A 23,438-nucleotide genomic window follows, 5' to 3' on the forward strand; every position below is an offset into this window, starting at 1 on the left:
TGACACCCGTGCAGAGCCTGTTAACGCAGGTTCGAATCCCGGCGGGGCCAAACTCAGCCTTTCATCCTTCCGAGGTCGATAAATGAGCACCACACACCGTGGGTAATAATAAGCAGCGCTCAGATACCTGAGGGTTTGTAGCGCTATATAAAAGCCTAATTATTATTATTATGATTATTGTGGTTGTTCCTGTACAGTCCTTGTTCCGCCTCGGATACCAGTGATACTCTGCAAGGCTTGTCTGGTGCGAAGGGCAAGCGCCATCAGATGGATTGATCGGTTGCCAGCCTGATAATAGGCCTGTGACCAGCTGGTAAATGATTTTTGCACTTGTTGTGTGGAGATTTGTTTGAGCTCTGCTCTTAGCCTAACGAGTTGAGCGTATATGTGTGGGTTTTTGGTATGTTTATATTGGGTTTCATTGTGGGATATGTCAGCGCTAATCTGGGTTTCTCGTTACCTCCATCCCTTCAGTTTGTGGGCCCATCTAGAGATACATTGCCCTCTGAGGAAGGCTTTGTAAACTATGCGGTTAACTTCTAGAAACACCATGCCTGTCATGCGCACATGTCTCTGCATCTAAGCAGAAATGTGAGGAGATGCAATGGGATCCAATTGGGTCCTGGTCAGTTAAACACAGTCTGGGAAGTGAAATCAGTCACCACCTCTTTCAGCCTATGTACTAGGAGTTGTAACAGCGCTATGATTATTGTGGTTGTTCCTGTACAGTCCTTGTTCCGCCTCGGATACCGGTGATACTCTGCAAGGCTTGTTTGGTGCGAAGGCCAAGCGCCATCAGATGGATTGATCGGTTGCCATCCTGATAATAGGCCTGTGACCAGCTGGTAAATGATTTTTGCACTTGTTGTGTGGAGATTTGTTTGAGCTCTGCTCTTAGCCTAACGAGTTGAGCGTATATGTGTGGGTTTTTGGTATGTTTATATTGGGTTTCGTTATGCGATATGTCAGCGCTAATCTGGGTTTCTCGTTACCTCCATCCCTTCAGTTTGTGGGCCTATCTAGAGATACATTGCCCTCTGAGGAAGGCTTTGTAAACTATGCGGTTAACTTCTAGAAACACCATGCCTGTCATGCGCACATGTCTCTGTATCTAAGCAGAAATGTGAGGAGATGCAATGGGATCCAATTTGGTCCTGGTCAGTTAAACACAGTCTGGGAAGTGAAATCAGTCACCACCTCTTTCAGCCTATGTACTAGGAGTTGTAACAGAGCTATGATTATTGTGGTTGTTCCTGTACAGTCCTTGTTCCGCCTCGGATACCGGTGATACTCTGCAAGGCTTGTCTGGTGCGAAGGGCAAGCGCCATCAGATGGATTGATCGGTTGCCATTTGATAATAGGCCTGTGACCAGCTGGTAAATGATTTTTGCACTTGTTGTGTGGAGATTTGTTTAAGCTCTGCTCTTAGCCTAACGAGTTGAGCATATATGTGTGAGTTTTGGGTATGTTTATATTGGGTTTCGTTGTGCGATATGTCAGCGCTAATCTGGGTTTCTCGTTACCTCCATCCCTTCAGTTTGTGGGCCCATCTAGAGATACATTGCCCTCTGAGGAAGGCTTTGTAAGCATCCAAGCAGGTTGTAGGTGAGTATCCTGGGGTCAAATTGGTCTGCCAATATAAGTTTGAGAAAGTCTGGATAGTCTAGTGCTCTCAGATTTAAGAACCACAACGGTCTATTGCATGGGGTTCCAGTGAGATTAATATGGACGAGTACCAGTGCAAGGTCCGATACAATTGTGGGGAGTATTGTACATTGACATATGTGTAATAGGGCAGTCGTGGGCAGTCAGCCAGAAATCTAGTCTGGAGTAGTACTTATGGAGATTTGAATAGAATGTATATTCCCGACGTTCTGGATGGTTTATAGTCAAAATCTCGAAAAGTAAAATCTCGAAAAAAAAGCACGTATTTAAAATCTCGAAAAAAAAAATATCGAATTTTTTTTTCAATGCGTTTTTTTTCAAAATAGGGGGGTTCCCCCCCAACTCCTCTTTTTTCATTTTTTTTAAATTTTACCCCTTTTTTTTACTTACCTGACCCCAAAAACACATATAAATAAATAAATAAAAAATTTGATATTTTTTTTTTTCGAGATTTTTATTTCGTGCTTTTTGTGATTCGAGATTTTATTTTCGGTATTTTGACCGACCACCTTTCTGGATGTAGGGCTTGCCATGCATCTACCTGTTCCAATTACATCACAACAGTTTTTAGGGATGTGCGTTTGTGTGAGGTCACGGGTAGTTTTAGGGGTGCGCCATGTTTGTCCAGCGTCAAATCACTTGTCGTGCTCCACTCGCCCCCAATGAGAGTATGGTTTCCCATATGTTGAGCACAGTTTTCAAATGTGTGTGTAAAGAAAGAGGGTATATCTGTAGTATGCACGTACATGTGTAAGAGGCTCAGGGGTTGTTGTTGGACGGGGCCATGAAGCAGGACATATCTCCCTTTTTTATCCACCATAGAGTGGAAGGTGTGGAATGGGATGCGTTTATGGATTAGCATCACCACCCCTCTTTTCCCCCGATGTGGAGACTGTGCGACTGTCCCGACCCACCCAGGACATAGTTTCCCCGATTCATGCATGTAAAGGTGCGTTTCTTGGAGGAATCCAATGTCACTCTGTAAGTGCCGTAGATGATTGAGTACTTGCTGTCTTTTAATAGGGTGTCCCATCCCTTGCACATTAAGGGTCACCAAGCATAAATCAGACATCCCTTTGTAGCCATAACGTGTACATGGGCAGGTTTATATGTTGGGTGGTGTGGTTATACTGGAGTCTTTCATTCTGGTTGTGTGGTACATACATGTGTGTAACAAGAATCCCTAACATAACAACCAAAACTTCAAACATGCAAACCAAAACATACACATTGGGACAAACAAACAGTGTCCCAATACTAAATAGTGTAAACCCGTGCTCAGGGAGGTGTAGGAGATATAAAGGGTATCTCGCCCATGCCACTAGCATGCCGGTGGGCCAACACGGGGTCACCGGTACTGGGAAAATTCAACTGGGGGTTATAGGGCATGGCCCAAGATGGTGGGTGGGATATTGTGGCATTGTCTGTGCGATTACAATTCATTTGCTTGATGCCAATGGTGTTGACAGCATATTCTGCCTCTGATGTCATACAATTGTAATTGGATGTATCATGAATGGAGTCAGGGGGAGTGGATACGGTGATAGATGAATCTTTGTAAATTGGGGACATTGATCGAGGGACATTATGGGTTAGAGTTTTCAGGTCAGAGGTCAAGTGTCTTTAGGGCTGGGTCCATTTGGTTGCCTGATGGGTGGCAGTCTTTTGCCCTTCGATCGTTGTTGTTGGTGTCATTGAGAAGAATCTTTGCGGTTGGTTGGTCCTTCATCTTCTGTTTCGGTGCGAATGTCAGTGGAAACAATCTTGTGCTGTTGCAAGAGGCACCAGGCCTCTTCTGAGTTATCGAAGGAGGGCCATTTTTTGTCCAATTGGATGCACCAGATGCTCAGGAATTTTAAGTAGTATTAATGATTCGAGCCTTGTGTGCCTCGAATAAGGGACCAAATCTCGTTCTCTGTTGCAACACTTTGGCGGAGTAACCATTAAATATGCAAACATCTGCCCCATCAGCGCAACTTGTGCCTGCTGTTCGGTAGGCACACAGGATGGCCATCTTCTGTTGGAAGTTGAGGAGAAGTTGATGGGTCGTGGTTGGTCTCCTGCCACCGGTCTAGGAATGGGGGCTCTGCGTATTCTTTCGATCACATAGAACCTTGGTTTTTTTAATGTGCAGATGTTCCTGAAAGAAGCGGTAAGTGTATGCCCCGAGGTCCAATCCCACTATCTGTTCGGGTAAACCGACGAGGCAGAGGTTATTGCTCCGAGAGGGATTCTCCTGGTCCTCGACTTTAGACCCAAGGTGCTGGATTTCTCTTATCAGACCGTCTAGTTCCACTGTGTCAACTGCGCTATCATCTTCAAGTGCACTAATACATTGTTCATTGTCCATACTCCATTCTGTTTGGACTTTCACGCTAGTCTATACATCCTGTATATCCCGTTTGATTTTCTGGACTGTGGTGGTTGTCTCTTGGTTTCTTTGTCCAATAGCCCGCATTTCAGTGAGGATTACTTGCAATTGATTTTGGAGATCCAGCTTGGGTTGTTAGCGTGAGGAGCGGCATAAGGATGCTTCTACTAAACGTAGGTCAATGTCTTTGCTAATGTTGCCCTCCAGTAAGGGTCTTGCCATGTCTACTGGGTGGGTATTTGCTGGGGACTGGTGTTTGTAGCCCACTAAAATCAGTCGCAGTTCATTAGATGTAGCCCAGTTCTCGTTGTGTTGGTTTCAATGGGTATGCTTTCTGTCTTGCAGGCTCAACAAGCACGCTTGGAGGGGATATCAACATCTGCACCATGTTTTGTGGCTATAATAGAGCCTGTGTTTACATGTATTGCTAGTATTCAGGGTGGGTGGTTCGCTCTGTTCCTGAGGCATATAACATAGGTGTTCTATCTATTGTTGCTGTCAGCAGGAGTTGGTATGGGTCTCCCTCCTGTTATTAACCGATCTGCAAGTGTCCATGTGGTGTTTCTTCTTCTTATCCGTTCAACTGGGCCAGCTGTCCAAAAGAAACCTCTGGGACAGTTGGCACAGCGTGTATAATCCAGCACTCTGGGGCTTTACTAATCCAGGACTTGGCTCCCCACTGTCAGTGTGGTCTGGGGGACATTGTGGCAGGTGGGTATGTCCAGTTATGGGGGCGGGCTGACTTACTGCTGTTTTTTGTTGTGGTGTATGTCTCTCAGATGCCTCGTGCTCTGGTGGGTGGTGCAGCACAGGCAAGCGATCCACAATTCTTGGTGGTTAGCTCAGTAGGCAGACATGACTCCTTTTGTGGCATTGCACTTTTTGCGTCCCTATCACACACCTCATTCTTGCCATGATCCGATCTGTAGTGGGCTGCCGGAAGAGGTACTGAATGGCTAATGTTCTTCAATCCCACTCTAGTCGCTGGGCCACTCTGTAGTCGTGTTCACTGGTTATGCATCACAGGCATCAGGAGGGACCACTGCTCCAGTGCGCTCAATGAAATATGGGTCCAGTCTGTTTCCATCCCTCCAGCACATTCGGGAGATTCAATGCCCACTTAGGCTGCATCAGTTGCCATGTCGCAGCTGTATCTGCCGGTCCTTCTTTTCAGTATTTCAGGTGGAGAAACAACCTTTTTCCTCCTCATGTCATGATATTGCCATACATAGCAGAGGGTTTCTGAACCGCACTGGCAGTGCAGTTTATTTTTGCATTTGAATCTCCTGTCTTCACCAGGAGCTCGATCACCCTGCCGCCATCTTGATCGGGCTCTTTAGTGCTCCCCGCAGCCAAACATGTTTTAATGGAATGTCCTCATTTGGGTCCAATATACATTATTCGACAGAGAAATATGCTGGAAAATTGCATTGCTTTTTCTTTATTGCACATACACGTGTTCAGTTGTTTCCTTGGCTGCTTCTAAAGTTAGAATATCTGAAACACAGTCAATACCATTAGTTCTTGACTGCATTCTGAACATTTTGATTGGCTGTGAGGAGGTCAATAATGATTTTCATGTGCTGTGCATATATCTCTTATAGACTGAGGGGGAGCTTATTATCATGGGATAATGACCCTCCCGCAAGGTATGGCCCAAGGCTAAGCCTTGGTTCCCAGGTTGGGAAAGGATCAATATTCTAAGCGATAATTACCCATCATGAGATCTATTTGAATATGGTTGTAATAGCAGTGCATTTCTTGGAATTCTGGTGGTGAAATAAGACATTTAAAAGTGGTTTCATGTCATAATGTGTAAATAACAAGTTTGCCTTTATAAAGTAATCATTTTATTTGTAAACCTGCTTGAACTGGATCACATTTAGAATGAGTTTGCGTTAGCGGCAATGTTAAAGGGAACAGTTTATTTGTTACAAAACTGAACACATTTTTAATATTTTTGCTTTCACTTTGGTGTGTTAAATTAGGTCCGAGTGACTGGCTGAAAGAAATCTTGCAGGGGATCGCAGAGCCATATTTTCAGTTGTTTCCCTGGCTGCTCCTGAAGTTAGAATGTCTGTAACACAGTCAATAACAGTATTGTATTTTATACAGATTATGTGCCGTGTCCGCAAAGGACACGGCACAGAAACAGCCCTGGTGGATCTGAAGAGTCATATCACCCAAATCATGGACAAGGGCAAGGCAGCTCTTTTGCTCCTTCTAGATCTCTCAGCAGCTTTCGATCTGGTGGACCACAAGACCGTCACCTCACACCTCACACACTCAGCCAACTTTTCTAAAGAATCAGCTCTATGGGTCAACTCCTTCCTAGAGGTTAGAGCCATGAAAGTCTTCTCGGACATTGCCAATGCCACTCCCACGACAATCCACTGCAGGGTTCCTCAAGGATCCTGCACTGCACCCACACTTTACAACTTGTTCACCAAACCTCTTTTTGACAAACTCGACTCATACGGTATCACTTACACAAACTATGCAGACGACACGCAAGTACTTCTACCACTCTCAGGCTCATACCACGAAGACGCTAAGGCACTCCATTCAATCTACTCCATCATCCAAGCCTGGATGGCAGTCAATGGCATCTGCCTCAATGGAGACAGGACTGAAATCATGATACTAGGTCAACAGAGCACCCTAGACAAACTGGACACACTGTACGCTATCTTCTCCATTGACAACTCCGTCATCCCCGTCTCCACAGCTGGAAAGACACTGGGTGTATACATAGACTCCTCTCTATCTATGACCCGACAAGTCAGCGCAATCACCTCCTCTTCTGCGCATACCATTAAACTCATAAACGCCATCAAGCCATACCTCTCCAAACCTAACTGCCTCTCCATAGCCAGAGCAACCATTGGAGCCAAGCTGGACTACTGCAATGCCCTTCTAGCGGGCACATCAGCAAAAAATCTAAACAGACTCCAAGTCTCACAGAACACCGCCCTCCGGGCTGCTCTTAGCATCCCAAGAAGAGAGCATATCTCCCATGCCAGACACTCAGCCCAATGGCTCCCGGTCAAAGAGCGGATCACACTCAAAATCCTCACCCTCACTCACAAATGCCTCTCTTTCACTGCCCCGTCCTATCTATCTGAGACCATTTCCAAACTCTCCTCCTCCTGTCCCATAAGGATGCAATACACCAACTTACTCTGCATCCCACGCATCAAAAAAGCGAAAGCCGCTGGCCTTAGCTTCCCCTACATTGCCGCCAAGACCTGGAACGCTCTTCCTGCAGACATTAGAGCGGAAAACGTACTACTGATTTTTCGCAGGAAACTGAGGACCTCTTTCCATGTACAATAATAGGTGACCTTCGCAAATCCATGTAAATATACTGCATTGCAATCTTTACAAATTTCATATTTGCCACTGTAAATAATGTACTTATGTCAATATTTTATGTCAATATTGTATTATATGCAACAAAGATATGTCTGTAACAAGCGCCACGATGCCCCCGGGCTGACGTGCGCTCTACAAATCTGAATAAATAAGTAGTCATTGATTTTTATTGATGTTAAGATCCATTGCTGACCATTGCTCTCCCTCCCCTGTTGTTAGATCATCAGTCCCTTGTTTCTCTTCTCCCTGACCTTGCTCTTCCACCTATAATTGTATAGCGCTCTATCACTCCCTGAAGCTAGGCCAACATTCAATACATTCACTAATAATATTATAATAATAAGTGCTGTGAACACTCTGATTGGCTGAAAGGTGGTCAATAATGACTACTATGTGCTAATATGAGTGAAAGACCTACTTGATTTTTGTTGGAGAGATGGAGGCATGTGCTCCATGGAAATTGGTGATATGCATATGCTGCATGTCCCAAAGGAGTCAAATATCACTCCAAAATGGGGCATAACGTAATCGTTCTAAGGGCTCTAGGTTATCCACTATACTGCTGTTACTGCATGGATTAACAGTAATTGAGTATGGCAGTAATACTGCAAACACATCTTTTATTTTGCATTTTTCATCATGTGGGCATAAAAAAGTGTTGGGGTGTGAGCGTCAGTGATGTTTAGTTCGATGCCGCAAGGGAACTCTGCTGGTGCCCCCATGTTGCAGCTTCCTTTTATTTACAAGTATGAATTGTTTTATCCTGCTTTCTCTGAATACTGGCGCGTCTTAGAGTGGGCTGTTTATAGTCTTCCATTTCAGGATAAAGCTCTGCAACTCCAATGATCTCCTTTGCTATTTTCTGGTCTTGTCAATGAGATGCATCAGCCAATCATGTTGTTTCCACTGCAAGTGTTGACCAACCTGTTACTTGAAATCTGCCTATTAATGTGTTGCTCCTGCTCCTCGCTTGTTCCACCTGTTTGCCTCTTCTGTTTTTCACAGTCCCTGTATCCTGCAATTGACTCTTATACCAACATCTTACCGGTCTCATTTTCTCTCTCTCTCTCTCTCTCTCTCTCTCTCTCTCTCTCTCTCTCTCTCTCTCTCTCTCTACATTTACAGAAGGTATCTCCATTTCTATGTATGCCAATAAGCATGTACCATACAGTAGGCAGTTAACACAAATCATTTTAGATTTGAACAGAGTACAGTTAGCTGAGGAGGGCTTTGTCGATAAATTAGATGGAATACCAATATCTCACCAGTTCAATCCATCGGACATGATCCAAGCTGTTAAGGGACTCACTTGCATTGTAGAAAGGCAGTATCTGTATTTGTATATTTTCCTTATTAAGGCCACCTGTGGAAAACAGTGGTATTTTAACCAAACTCTTTTCTGGAAAATCTATTAGCACAATAACAGTATTCCATTGTCTTAGTTGAGTCCCTATGCACCAAAACGTATTTTTACTGCACATATTTCTCCAGCATATTGTGACTATTTTATGTTTCCCTCAATATCTATATTTGCTCAGATTTAAACATTCCCCCCAAAAGTGTGGCTAGGCCCTTCGTACCTGTCCCACCCCAGCTTCTATGCTGACTGCATTTGCAAGAGGCATCACGTTTTCATCAACCGTTTTAAAAGCCTTAGTACAAGCCTTCAAGGTCAATTTGCATTTTCTGATAGGGGTGAAAGCAGCTATGACCCTAACCTGTTTCTCCTTGTACTTCAACAGGGGTTGATTTCCACTGTCTCCTGTTTTGCGACGCTTGATATTATTTCTGTATTTACTGTCACCACCTGCTCTCCAGTGACCTTCCTGTTCTGGAAGGTGTTGATCCACATTGAATTATTCTATTCCTGCCAACTTAATTCAGAGTCCATTTCTTAAATGTTAACTCAAGGGTGTTTAATTTGTGGCCCATTTACACTGGAGAATGGGCATATGTTGAATATTAGGCGCCTTAATCATTGTGCGCCAACGTTTACTTAGTATTTCAACTTTTTATTCAGAGAAGAAAATTCACTGTGGGACTGAACCACCGCAAGCAACTTTTTTTCCACAAAACATTAAAACTACTATCTGCTTACAGTAGGTGTTTACATTTTTATTTATGCTCTGTTTTTTTTCTGAGACGATTACCAGAATCAGTCTGGCACACCGCGTATTCATGGATTTCCCAAGCCATTTTGAGCCGTGGCGCTGTGAACATCCCGCAGCGCCAGTTACGCCCCCAAGAACGTCCCTTGTGCAAGGAAAAGCCATCTCCCCAATACGGTGCAAAGGGCTGCGCTAACCCTGGACCAGCTCACAGGGCCGCTACACTGTAATTGCATGAAAAACTACACGTACCCAGCTCACGGCAGCCAAAACGCGTGAAAATGTACTCACACACCCACTTGGATACAGGTACCCCGTTTGAGGCAGCCAAAACACGTGAAAATGTACTTGCGCACCCCCTTGAATACAGGTACCTGCTCGCGGCAGCCAAAACGTGTGAAAATGTACTTGCGCATCCCCTTGAATACGGGTACCCCGCTCATGGCAACCAAAACGCGTGAAAATCTCCTTGCACACCCCCTTCGATACGCGTACCCCGCTTGTTGCAGCCAAAACGTGTGGAAATCAACTTGCGCACCCCCTTGAATACGCGTACTCTGCCTGCGCCAGGCAAATTGCATGGAAAATGTCCCCACTGTGGTGTAGGCTTCCTGCGGGTCATGGTCTGCGGTGATGGGCTGCCTGCGGGTCATGCCCAGGGTGGATGGGCTGCCTGCGGGGCATGGTCAGGGTGGATGGTCTGCCTGCGGGGCATGACCAGGATGGATGGGCTGCCTGCGGGTCATGGTCTGGGGTGATAGGCTGCCTGCGGGGCATGCCCAGGGTGGATGGGCTGCCTGCGGGGCATGGTCAGGGTGGATGGGCTGCCTGCGGGACATGGCCAGGGTGGATGGGGGCATGCCCGACTGTGACAGGGATGGGATCTCCACCAGGCTGGCTGCATTGGTTGGGGCAGGTCAACACGGGGCTCTGGTGGCATCTGGGCCAGAAGACGGCATGGAGAACGACTGGCATATAGTTTGCACAGAGGAGGAGAGGGCCGCAAGACTGGCCGACACATGGAGGAAACCCCCGACCATGATCCCTCCCAACTGGGCCACGTTGCCACACAGCTCTTCGTGATGACATGCGTGGTCCCCACAGGAACCAAGCATGTCATCACGAATGTCACGTGTGCGCAACGCGACACCAATCAGGACGGACTCAATCCTGTCACGGGTCCCCACGTCCGCAGGTAGAGGAGTGCCAGATGATGTGGACCCCCCTTTCCTGCGGACGGGCCTGGGACGGGGCATCCCTGTTGGTGCATGGTGATGCAGTCACAGTTTCAGGGACAGTGACATGCACAGGCCCCTCCGCGGAGACCTGTGCTGCCTCCTGCCCCTGGACTGCACCACTTGCACCAGTGGTACCACCACCATCAGGCCCCATGTGCAGCTCTGAAACGGCCTCCTCCTCCATACACACCACCAACCTGGATGGCTCTGCACCGTCTTCCACCGTCGGCAGTCCCTGTGGGGGCTCATCCACCCCTTCCGCTGCAGCCATAGTGGCGGACGCGGCACCAGTCCCCTCGCTCCCGGATGATGGAATTTCCTGGGAGGGTGACTGGGCCTTGCGTCGCCGGCGGTGGAGGCATCCCTGCCGCTTTCCTCCACACCGCCGTCTCCGCCCTCTTCTTCAGACGCCGCTATGTAAAGAGAGGCTACAGCAATGTCATCTGCTGCCCCAAGTAGCCAGGGTGAGGAGGCTGCAGGGGCAGCTGCAGGTCAATCCACCCCGGCTTTGAGTCCCCCAGCTGGGACAGTGTTGGTCCCAGACCATCACACCAAGGCAGTTGTGCCGCTTGGTCTTGGCAACAGCACCCAGCAGCTAATAATGCCTGCAGTGAGACCTTTAGTCATCGTGCCATTGCCTGCTTCCAGTGCCCAGTCCACCTGCGCTTCAGCCCCTACCTACCAGAGCGGCGTAAGACTCTAGGGTACGCACCACCTCTCAAGAGGAAGAAGCGAGTTTCAATGATGTGGAACTAGACACACTTGCCGTGACATGCTGGTGACTGCAGGGTGCAAGACTACGACTGCTCAACATAGGGGCCACTGGCAGTGCATCTCGGACCAGATTAGTTCCCTTGGATTTGTGAAGCACACAGCTGAAGATTGCTGAAAGCGGTAGAATGACCTCAAACGCTGAGCAAAAAACAAGCTGGCTTCCAATTATGCCTCTACTCTGGTGACTGGCAGTGGGTCTCCACCAAAGGAGGATGAACTCACAGAACATGAGGCAATCGCTGGAGGGTTCATCACAGAGGATCAGATCCAAGGCGTGGGAGACCTACCAGATCTTGAGGCAATGTCCGGTGAGTGGCCATGCATGTGTGTGCAAACCATGTGTATGTTGCTTGGGTGATCTGTTCTGTTTGAGTGCCAGGTCAGGCTGTGTAGTCATGACTGCTATAGGTCACCCATGTGGTGCCTCCAAACCATCCCCCGCCCTTGGGTTTAGGTTTCACAGTATCCTTACTGACCGCAGAAAACACTTTGCACCTGATGACTGCACTTGCCCTTCAACTGGCATCATGCCACAACATTGTTAATACTGTTTTTCTTTTCATTCTGCCCGATTGATGGAATCATTTGCATGATAAAGACACATTTTTGTGCCGTTCTGCCCCAAATTCACCATACTTCAGACATAGATTTCACCCCACAATGCCCCATATTTGTTAGCTTTTTAAGGGAATGATTTCATCAATCAGGCTGATTGACTTTTGTGCACCTACACATGCACTGCACACAATCACTTCTAAGCCCTGTTTGAATGTTCAACATGACAATTGACTTGTGTCATGTCCAAGTGACCTACCATTGATGTATCATGTGCCTCCCATCACTGTATTAGTAAGCACTGGCTTTTTTGCAGCGTGTGACACATGTGTGTTTTGTCACACTCTTTTGCATATTCTATTTCATGATGTGCGACTCACATGGATGGGGGACAGTACTGATTTACATCCATCTGGGTGTCCATGTCAAGTCTGCCATGGCTGTGCTACGTGCCATCTGTGTGCTGGCATGTGTCATGTTTGTGGATTGTCCGCGACACTCACAGGCTAATGTGTGATGCAGGTGCTATGCACCATGCAGCACATGTGTTGCTTTTCCATTTTGGAGTCATCAATGTCTGTAGGGTCCCCTTCCACTTCATTGCCAGTGCATGCATGCCAGAGTTAGTGTCATGTGTGACATGTCTCATTAATGTATTCGATGTGTAGATTGTGATGCCTATGTGTGTCGGCTATGCTGTTCATGCCTTTCTTCATTACATTTGTTTTATGTTTGTGCAGGTGATGAGGCACTAGATGCTGTTGAGGAGGAGGAGATGGCGCAGGGGCAGGAGTACTCAGAGCCTCAACCAGCTACCAGTGGAGGACGTGGGGTGGTGGTGCAGGAAAATCCATTAGTCCTACAGACCATCCTGTCCACGGGTGTCTCTGGGTACACCTCCGATGACCTCTATGGCTCAGGTGCTCAATCAGACATTGAGACAAATGTCCCGTCGCAGGTGAGTGTTTCTGGCAGGGATGCTGTTCTGCCCAATGCACCTCCTGCACTGGGGGTAGAACCCTCAATGGGCCATTCAGTGTTGGAATGTCCGCCTGTGGCGGTCATAGATGCAGGGTCACACTCTACTATATGTGTTATTGTTCCTGGGCCAGCAGATCAAAGGAGGAATGCAGTCCGGCAGCCTCAGGCAGTGCCAGCACAGCAAGTTGCACTTCACCTTGGCCCAAACAGGCGTGGTGTCCGCCAACGTGGTGGGCGTGCACCACCAGGCAATACTGTGTGGGAGAACTCCATGTATATTATTGTAGCACAACAGGGGGCATCGTGTGAGATGATGGCTCAGGGCATGGATAGGGTGGCCACTTCCATTATCCCCCCAGAAAGGCAGGTGGAGCTCCAGCAGCAGTCAATGGAGTCCATGTGCCGCTCACACAGGGAGGACATGTTGGCGTCCAACAAGGACTGATGGGCTGAACTGGAGCCATATCTGCAGAGTCACAGGCCCACAGGGCTGCCCTGAGGTTAGAACACAGGTCCCTCAGAGATACTCTGGGTGCACTTGAGGTGTCCCAAAGTACAAGGTCAGTACAAGGTCAGAACAGCAGCTGGAGCAGCTAACACGCACAATCTCAGCTGAGCTCCAGGCAACCCGTGAGGAGATCCGGGCATAACGTGAGGCCTTGCAGGCAGAAGTCTGTGCTGCCCGTGAGGTGCTGCATGGGGATCTCCGGATCATCATCCTGCAGAACCAAACCTTTCAGACCTGCATGCTTTCTGCCATGGAGGAGCATGCCAGGGCTTTGCGTGGTCTGCCTCCCATACCACGCACACCTTTTAATGTACCACCAGAGTGTGACGACAGCGATGGCAGATCTCCCACTATTGTGTAGCCGTGCAGGCAATGAGCCCATGGAGGTTTATTTTTTCTCATCAGCCATGCATGTTGTACATTCTCCCTCCTGGGTGGTCGCCGCCCCTGGTCAACCCATGGCCATTTTTTATTTTTATTTTTATTTTATTTGTTTTCATTTTTTTTTCATACTTGAATTAGATTTTTAATTTTCATTTATAATTAGAATTAGAAAAAAAATGTTTTCTATTCAATGTTTGAGTTTATTTTTTAAATTTCATTTTCTTTCATATTTCATTTGAATTTTTCATGTTCATTTTATTTTTTATTTTTTAATTTTCATTTTTTCATTTGATTTCGAATTTTTCTTTTTCATTTTTCATTTGAAATGTTTAGTTTTACTTTTCTTTTTCATTTTATTTTCATTCTTCATTTTCATTTTTTATTTTTCCTTTCCTTTTTTGTTCATAACTGTTTTTGTCAGATTGTACATTCATGTTACAGTGTCTTGCTTTGTGTGGATCCCGTAGGCATCCACTGTGTGTTCCAGCTGGGCCCATGCAGGCTTGTTCTGTGTTTGTGTTTGAAACTGGGGGCCTGAGACATATGCCACTCCTGCTTCCCCTTTACATGGGCTCTCAAGGGTGTCACCGTGTAACAGTAACTTACACAGAGGCATTGGGCTTCCATAAGTTGTGTGGGCAGTCTGTAGTCCAAACTATGTATACATCCCTAGTGGGGATTGCTGATGATTTCTCCACAGCATGGTTGATTTGTATATTGTATTCCATACAGCCCATTATGCATATTTGTATGTAGCTTCTTCATGTCTTAACTTGCATGTCTCCATTACACATGCAGTTCATGTTGTATGCAGTACACTGCCACATTTACCTACCAGCAACACACTGGAGATGGAAGGGGTGGATGTGCTGCCTTTGTCAGGTTGTGACACTTGCACTATTATGATTTTTTACTGTTATACGTTGCCACTGTTGGGTCCTGTATTAATGTTTTGTCTTGCTGGTAAGTATTTGTTCATGTGTGCTGTTTCTTTTTCATTGGTGAGAGGGAATTGTCTCTGTCCTGTTTCCATTTGGGACGGTGCACTTTGTGACACTTGTGTCATGTGTTGTGCATTCATTTGGTTACTTTGAAATTGCATGCCATGCCACGGTGTGTTGGGTAGCTGAGATGGTGTTTGGGAGGGGTTGGGTGACATACAACAATTTGGGTGTACTATTTTGCAAGGGTGTAGTCCTTCATGCTGCATGAATGTGTGCGTTTTACTGACACATCATTGGGTCTGTTTAAGTAGCTAGGGTTGCATACAATGTAGCACTTCCAGGAAAACAATCTCAGAGTGGTATGGTTGTGACAGTTGACTGTCCCTTTTGTCATCATCATCAATTGTCAGCTGATATGTGCCAGGCCTGTGTGTACTCTGCAGAGGTGGGATTTTAGGTGAAGAAATTTACCACAAGCTTGGTACGGGCTGCCTCACCACGTGCCCTTTCCCCTCCCATGCGCAGTGGCCGTTCATATGGTTGGGGATGTGGGGGCACCACCATGTCCACCGGCATGCCCCACTGGGTTGCAACATTGTGCAGGACACATGCTGCCACTATGATCCTACATACTACTGGGGGCACATATAGCAGCTGGCCACCAGAGTGGTCAAGGGACCGAAAACGTGACTTGAGCACCCCGAATGTGTGCTCCACTATGCCCCGGGTTGCAATATGGGCTGTTTTGTATTTTACCTGGGGTGGTGTGGTGGGGTTCCGTATTGGTGTCATCATCGAGGTACTCAGAGGGTAGGCACTGTCCCCTGGGGAGGTGATAATGGTTGTCATTAGTTGGGTTTTCCCATTTCTCAGTGTCTGACATGCATGCATGTGCAGAGGCATTTGTAGTCACCAGGGGTGATATTCTGAATATAAAACTATCATGACTGGACCCCGGATAGTTGGCATATACAGACGTGGTGATTCCCTTGGCATCACATACAACCTGCATGTTGATGGAATGCCAGTGCTTGCGGGTTCGATGTGCTCAGTGGTCCTAGGAGGACGTATGGCCACCTGGATGCAATCAATGGCACCTAGCACTTTGGGGAAGTGTGCCACCCCATAAAAGTCCTGGACCATGGCCTGCCTTTCTGCAGGTGTTCTGGGCATGTATATGTGCCTGCGGACAGAGGGGTGTGCAGTCATGATCGCCAACACCTGGTGTAGGCAGCGTGTCTGCATGGCCTGTCAGACGCCCCCAACTATGGCACTTGTCCGCTGAAATTACCCAGTATCCAAGAAATGCAGTACATTGAGCACCTTTTCCAAGGGGCTCAGTGCTTGGGAGCACAGGGTGGGTGATGTGAGGTCATCCTCCCACTCAGCAACCAGTTCTAGGATGATTTGGGGTGGAATCCTGTACCTCCCATAGACCTGTTCATCAGGCATCCCAAAAAGGCTAGTCCTGGGTAAATAAATGTGGGGCCTGGCTATGCTCCTCCTCCTGCGGTGTCCCACGACCACTGCTGCAAGGAACAGCATATTCATCGTAGTGTATGAGCTTCTTTGTTGTTTGAGCTTCCTGCTGGCGTACGTGATTCCGGATTAGCGTGTCTTTTGTGGCGCGTGGGTTTCCCCTGTTCGATTCCATGAACACGTGTTGTTAGCGCGCGTGTGGGCGTTGCGAGGATTTAGCAGCAGTACTTACCCCGTAACGCCCACATTTTCACGTGTTGTTCCCCATTCCGCGTGTTCCGCCCCCTTTTTAGGTGTGTGCACTGCCCTGTGTGCACCTTCACTGCCCGTCTCGCGCACAGCCATCGGGATGTCGCAATGACGTGTGTGCCACACGCGGATTCAGCGCACATCTCAGGTAAGCCAAGCGCAGGGCATTCCATGAATAGACAAAAGGATGCGTGCGCGGCTTTAGCACGCCTGCGCTGCGATTTTCACACTTGCGCTCTCCTTTTCAGTGCACATTAATTCCATGAATTACCCTGAATATATTTGCATAGAATATATCTTAATTGGAATTATTTACATAGTCTGCTTATCCTGAAACCATTGCAAGAGTGGGTCCTGTAGTACTGGAGTTTGATACTTCTGTCTGAAATATTTACACAATCTGCATGCATATTTTAAAAGGGCATAGTTGGGCAACAATGAGTCATAAAATGCCATAATTTGACAGAATACGAAAATATCCCCAACTCCCCCTCCTCTACATGACAAATGCAGGTATGGGACTTGTGTTTCAGAAGAGCAGTACTCATCAGTGCAAATTAATGTATATTCTCCTAATTCAAAAACCTTTGGTCAACCAATGCTCTTTTACCCCTATCTTGATCTGGGGGAGTAGTCAAAGACAGTGAGTAATAGTCCAACAATGCTCTTAATAGTATTACCAACCCTAAACCAAACCTGACATAGCACACTCTCCACACTAAAAACAAGAAAAACAAGTTAGAAAAGGCATGCCAGAGATTTAAACACACAGCTTAAGTTAAACATTCCAATGTTACCAATAAAGAAAACCACACTAAAGGAGAGGTTCAAACCCAGCTCCCATGGCTGCTCCTATTTTCAAGTTGAGTATTCAAATCACTAAACTACCAATACCATGATCATGAAATATGTGCGAGGGTATATCAAATTAAAATTAGCAGGATACTTCACTACATGCTCAGAATCATCTTTGGGGAGGCAATGAACATCTACTCCCAAGGATAATAGCTAATGTGACTTTTGGTTACGGCTAAACTTAGTGCATTTGCCATATTGTTTGTCTTTTTCCAATCCTTGGAGAGAGTGGAGGGGTGCAGTCCGTTAGTCTTTAGGTTTATCAGTGACTAGCTGGGGTACCCGGCGTTGCCCATGTCCTGATCGATTGGTGTCTCATGTGCCGTGGAGGATGTTGCTCTTGTCCTCTTGTAGGCAAGGCTTGCTTCAGTTTGCTCTGGTGTCTCATGTGCACTGGAGGATGTTGCTCCTGTCCTCATGTCAGCAAGTCTTGGTTCATTTTGCTATGGAATCTCATTTGCCTTGGAGGAAGTTGTTCTTGTCCTCTGGTCGGCAAGTCGTGCTGCTGTTTGTTGTTGTGTTTCAGAAGCCCTTGATATGGATTTTCGATTTGCATCAGATGGAGCTTTTCCAAGATGTTTGTTTTTTGTTGCAGCATGTTTCAGGCACTCAATGGATTCTGCACATTTGAAAACATTTCCAAGAAAGCTTGATTTTGCTCTGTTCTCGTGAATGAACTTCAGTAAACTGCAACCTTGCCATTTTCCATATTTGGGGGGGCGTTATAAAAAGAAATTAATACATTTTTTATTCCCTTTGAAAATGCTTTAATAAACACTTTTGAACTGTATACAGTAGTAGTACATTTCAAAGGAATAACCAACAAATCAAACATTTTGCTTCAGACACTTTGCCAAATGTTGCCTCCTTCTAGTACTTACTGTAGTCAATCGGGGTGAGCATCAGTAAATGCGGGTGTCTACGGAATTGTTTTTTTGCATCCAAACATACACTTGCCCCAGACAAATTAGGAATCCATGCAGAATTTGGTAGCAGTTGGTTCAACAGTGTGGATTTGTATAGCCAGACAAACACATACACATATCCAACATGTTCTTTGCATATAAGATTTTTGCATCCAATCATAGACTACCATCTTACCCCAGACAAACGAGGAGTCCATGCAAAATTTGGTAGACATGGGTTCAACGGTCTGGATTTGTATAGCCGGACAAATATACATACACACATACATACACAATATACATACACACATACATACACACACACACACATACATATATTCAGCTTTATATATTAGATGGGCGGGGGATACATGTGTTGGAACATGGATGTCAAAATACATGCTTTGTTACTGGCATTTACATCATGCACCAATGCCATTTGCATGTCCCCTGGTACTCTGGCAAATCTGAAAGAGATGGGGTGGTTGGGGTTGGGGTTGTAGGTGGTCAGGGAAAATGCAAGATAGTTTTGACATTGCATTGATGCGTCCAGACTGGAAGAACCCTGAACTCTATTAGCATAGATCTTTCTAGTTGTTTCTTAAAAGCACAGTGGCATCTGTGTCCACAGGTGAGACTTTAATTCTTATGAATCTAGGAATCCGTGGCGAGGCCATGGTATTTAAGTTAGCTGAAGACACTGAGGTCCAGGAGGCATCTACCATGAATTGTGGAATCCCTTGTCCAGGACTGGCCTATGACAAAACTTGAAAGAGAAGTTGTTTGTTTTATTGTGGAATCCCAGGTCCGGGAGTGCCTGCATAGTAAGTTTCAGGGATGATGATGGGAGTTGCATGGACGATGAGACCTTGGAATAAGGATAAGAGTTGCTGTACATACCGAGGGAGTTGGCTGAGAAGAGAGGGTTTGTGCTTAATTAGGAGTGGGATGTGGAAAGGAGTTGAGGGGGTAATGAGGTAATAGGATAAGCATGGGATTTGCGGGGGTAATTAGTGAATGGGATGAGGAGGGGATTTTTGTGGATAACGAACAGCTGGGAAAAGCAGGTGAGTTCCATAGGGAATTAGGGACAGTCTTGAGTAATGACGTTATTTACATTATCAGAAGTAGGATTGAGGAGAGGTGTTGAATGTGAAATGGGGCAGTAGGAATGCAGGAATAGTATTTCATTCATTATTATTATTTTGGCACTGGTAGCATGACATGGCTTTAGTATCGCTGAGAGTAATTAATATATATAATAATCACGCCTTGAAACACTTGTGTATAGGCGCGTTATAAATGCCATATCATAGAATATCATATCAATAAGGTAAATGAATGTGAAAATATTTTTTGAATGGATGTTTATGTTGTCTCTTCACTTACTGTTTATGTTGTCTCTTCACTTACTGCACATGAATAGTCAGTTTGGTGATAGAATTATAGGGCAGAATGTAGTTTTCTAATGCAGATTCCAGTGGCCACTTATACTAGTATACTTAAATGTATAATGGTACATGTGCTTTGTGTGAAAAGCAGCCGTTCTTGTTCTGGTATTAGGATGAAGAGTGGGGTTACAGGAGTAAGGAGGTAATGGGAATTCAGGAATGGCGTTCTAAACTTGTTTTGACACTTGCATCACATGGGTTTAGTGTGACAGTGATTGAATGATGCAAATGTAAATACGTTTGATAATAGTGTTTAGTGAAATACTGGCAAACTTCTAAAATGCACATTTATGATTCCTTTACACTCACTGCACACGACTACTCAGTTTGATGATGGATTCGTAGCACACGTTGTAGATCTTTAATAGAGATTATTCTGGTCCTTTATAAACTGATACACTTACTTTGTGTGTACAAGAGAGATTCCTGTTCTTGTTGAATCTTCTGTAGTTGTATCCAGGCTTCTGTGGAAATGCGGATCAAGATATATTGTTGCTATGAAATTCATACAATGGTATAATAGATGCATACATTAATAGAGCTTGTTAAATCCCCTTCACTACGTGTGCATTTTAGTGGTCAGTTTAAAACATTTAAATGTACAACTTAGATGTATAGATGTGATGCACTTTGAAATGTGTAGAAACAAATCTCATTACCTTTTCCTGTTTGTTAGTGGGATTAATGTTTTAAGTGAGTGTGTGATGAGGTACCATGGCAGGGAAGAGAGTTGTGAGGGTGTTGTGCCTTCCCAAATCTCAGTAATTTAGATATCTTTTTTTACTCAAGGGGTTCCCCTCTGTACTTAAAGAAAGGCTGGAAGGCAATATGCTTTGGTGGAACACAACAATTAATTAACACTCCATTTAGATTTTGAAAATAGGTGCTTATTTTTCCCTTTTTATTTATCTCTTCTAAAGGTTACAAACGCAAAATACAGATAGACATACAGCAGGGATTTAAGACATCACTGTTAGTGCTGTTTTCAAACTCCTCATCTCTGCCAAGTGCTTCACTGGAAATTCCAGGTTGGTAGAGAGCCAGTCACCAATGGGAACAGGCTGAAGGAGCACGTCTGCTTCTGTAAACCCAGCCGAAGTCCAAAGAAAGACTGACTTGATTTTACTCTGTCTGTCTGATGTCTTTTCACTGTAATCAACCTAGTATTTTTCCAGAGAAGTTCACTGTCACTAAAGTTTCACAGCTGCTCGGCCGTTGCATCCATCAACCCTCACTGCTTTGTAAACAACTCCAGGTTTTCTCATGAAAGATGATAAGCTTTGCTTTCAGCTTCTTGTGGAATGCATAAAAAAACTTAGTCTGAACACAAAACACGCTGGCCCTCATTACGACCCTGGCGGAAAGGGTTTTACGCCAGCGTAATGCATGGTGTACCTTTCCGCCTTACTACGAGTTCCCGTAGCGCCATGGTGGTTTTTTCGCCTGGTTTTTCCGGGCGGAAAAATCCATGGCGCTACGGGACCTGTTGTTAATTACGCCACCGTAATTTACGGTGGCGTAATTAACGCCTTCCCCACTCCCATTATACCCTATGGGGCAAAAATGGGAATGGGGAAGGGTAAATGGGGATTGGGGACTTACCGCCCCGCCAAGGTCGGAATGGGGCAGTAAGTCCGCCAACCCCCATGGCGGAGTTGGCAGCTCTGCGCCATGGACCATGGTGCAAATTGCACCATGGTCCTCCGCCAGGGTCGTAATGAGGGCCGCTGTCTTTACACTGTTTCAGCAAACGCACACTATGCTCAGAGATGAGCCTTTATTAAAGCTTAATGGAAGCGAAGAGCCCCTAACATCGATAATAATCGCTGTAGGTTCTGTGAACAATCAGTTGAATCAGTGAAACACCTGATCCAGAATGTCAAAATTTAACGCAGTCACGAAATCGCCACCTCGGACCCTTTGCTCTGGTAGTTGAAGACATGGACAAATGGTGGTATTGGATTCTGTCTGGAAACAACGTACCTCTCACATGTGCAGTATGTGATTTTTTGGAAACCAATCTTGTTAATGTCAAGAGCGTTCTCGTTTTTGCGACTGTTCTCTTGTGTGTTTGTGTGAAAGTTGGAACTGCTTTTTATTGTAATTGAAGTTTATATATAAACTAATTGTTACAATTAAAAAAAATAAAACAATTAAAGCTTAAAGTCAAAAGTTCATTGTTTTCCCAGAATGCATTTCCCTCAGACTCAATCTTGGAATCAAAGATGTAACATTTTTTAAAGGCATTACAGTGGGTAAAGAGGGCATGGAATAGGGATAGGAGTTGTGTGTATAATGAGGGAGTCGGATGAGATGGGAGGTTTCAAGGATAATGTCGACTGGGAGAAGATGTGTGAGTAGTTAGGGCATTCTGTAAGGAGGGGAGTTGTGTTGTTAATGAGGAGCTGGTTTGAACAGGGGACTTACTTATGTAACTGGTAAGAATGATGGGGTGGAGTTGTATGCATAATGACGGAATAGGAAGAGAAGTGGTATTACCTGGGTACTTGGGTAACAAAATACTGCTAAACCTCTAATGGCCATTCACATTGCTGCTACTCCCCCCCGAATTCCCATCAGCCGGGTTCAGATCCCTTTCTTTCACCCACTTAGTCTCCCTCAGCCGGGCTCGGACCAATTGTGATGTACTTTAAAGCATCAAAGACTTTTGAATGTGCACAGGGTTTATTTAGCTTGATGCGTTGCATGACCACTTCGATCTCAATATTCCTTATCCTCACTCTCAGCTTCAGTTGGATACCTAACAGAGACTGTAGAACGAGCACGCATGTGGCGCCAGACCACTCTGCGTATGGTATATTTTCCTGGCCTCCCAAAGTTCAATTATGAAGTTCAACTACTCCTTTTTCTTTCCACTTATATCTGTGTCGCTCTTTACAAATGCCTCACACACTGTTCCCTTTGTACAATGTTACTGATGGCAACCTTAGTTTCAAACACAAGCTGGTTTGGTATCAGTCTCTCCGACTCAACGGCTGTGCTGTCCTTTCTGATGCAGCTTTTTTGAAGGAGCCAAGGATAGTACCACAGTGGCAATCGCTCCTCCCCGCCTTGGTTATTGACGCAGGAGAGGCCGGGTACCTCCAACACACTGTACAGATTTGATCAGCCATAATTCCTGGTCACAGGTTTCTTACTTTCTAAGGCTCACAAAAGTAACTGTCTTTAGAGGTCACAGGTACTTCCCTCCTTGCGACTCTCTCTGATCTCGCCGTCTTTCTCCTTGTATTAAACTGCCATCTTGGAATTGTTGTTTCCATGTGTGGTTTGCCTCGTTCAGAGTGTGCTTTTGTGCCCCGCCTTTTATCCATGTGAGTAAGTGTGATGGAAGTCAGGTGTGTGTAAAAATCTGTAATTGCCTCACCTTGCCTGTCCGTGGTGTTGAGATAGGTCGTATATATGGGTCTGGTGTTGGTCCGTTGTCGCTCATGGTGAACTGTCCGTGAGAAAGTGTTTGTGTAGGAGAAGGGTGGAGGGGGGGTTGCATTGCTAGGTATCCTACCTGATAGGATGGGGAAAAGGTGTTATTGGGAAGTGGATACTGCATCTCACCCACAGGAGTCCACCTTCCAGTC

General features: G+C 45.7%; 1 long non-coding RNA gene across 1 annotated transcript in view; it reads left to right on the forward strand.

The window, feature by feature from the left end:
* The window catches only part of LOC138489778 (uncharacterized), a 173,717-nt gene that overhangs the window by 11,725 nt on the left and 138,554 nt on the right, over positions 1-23,438 (forward strand). The window lies entirely within an intron of this gene.

The sequence above is a fragment of the Ambystoma mexicanum genome, chromosome 9 (genome assembly GCF_040938575.1).
Source record: "Ambystoma mexicanum isolate Mex_15411 chromosome 9, UKY_AmexF1_1, whole genome shotgun sequence".
Classification (NCBI taxonomy): Eukaryota; Metazoa; Chordata; class Amphibia; order Caudata; family Ambystomatidae; genus Ambystoma; species Ambystoma mexicanum.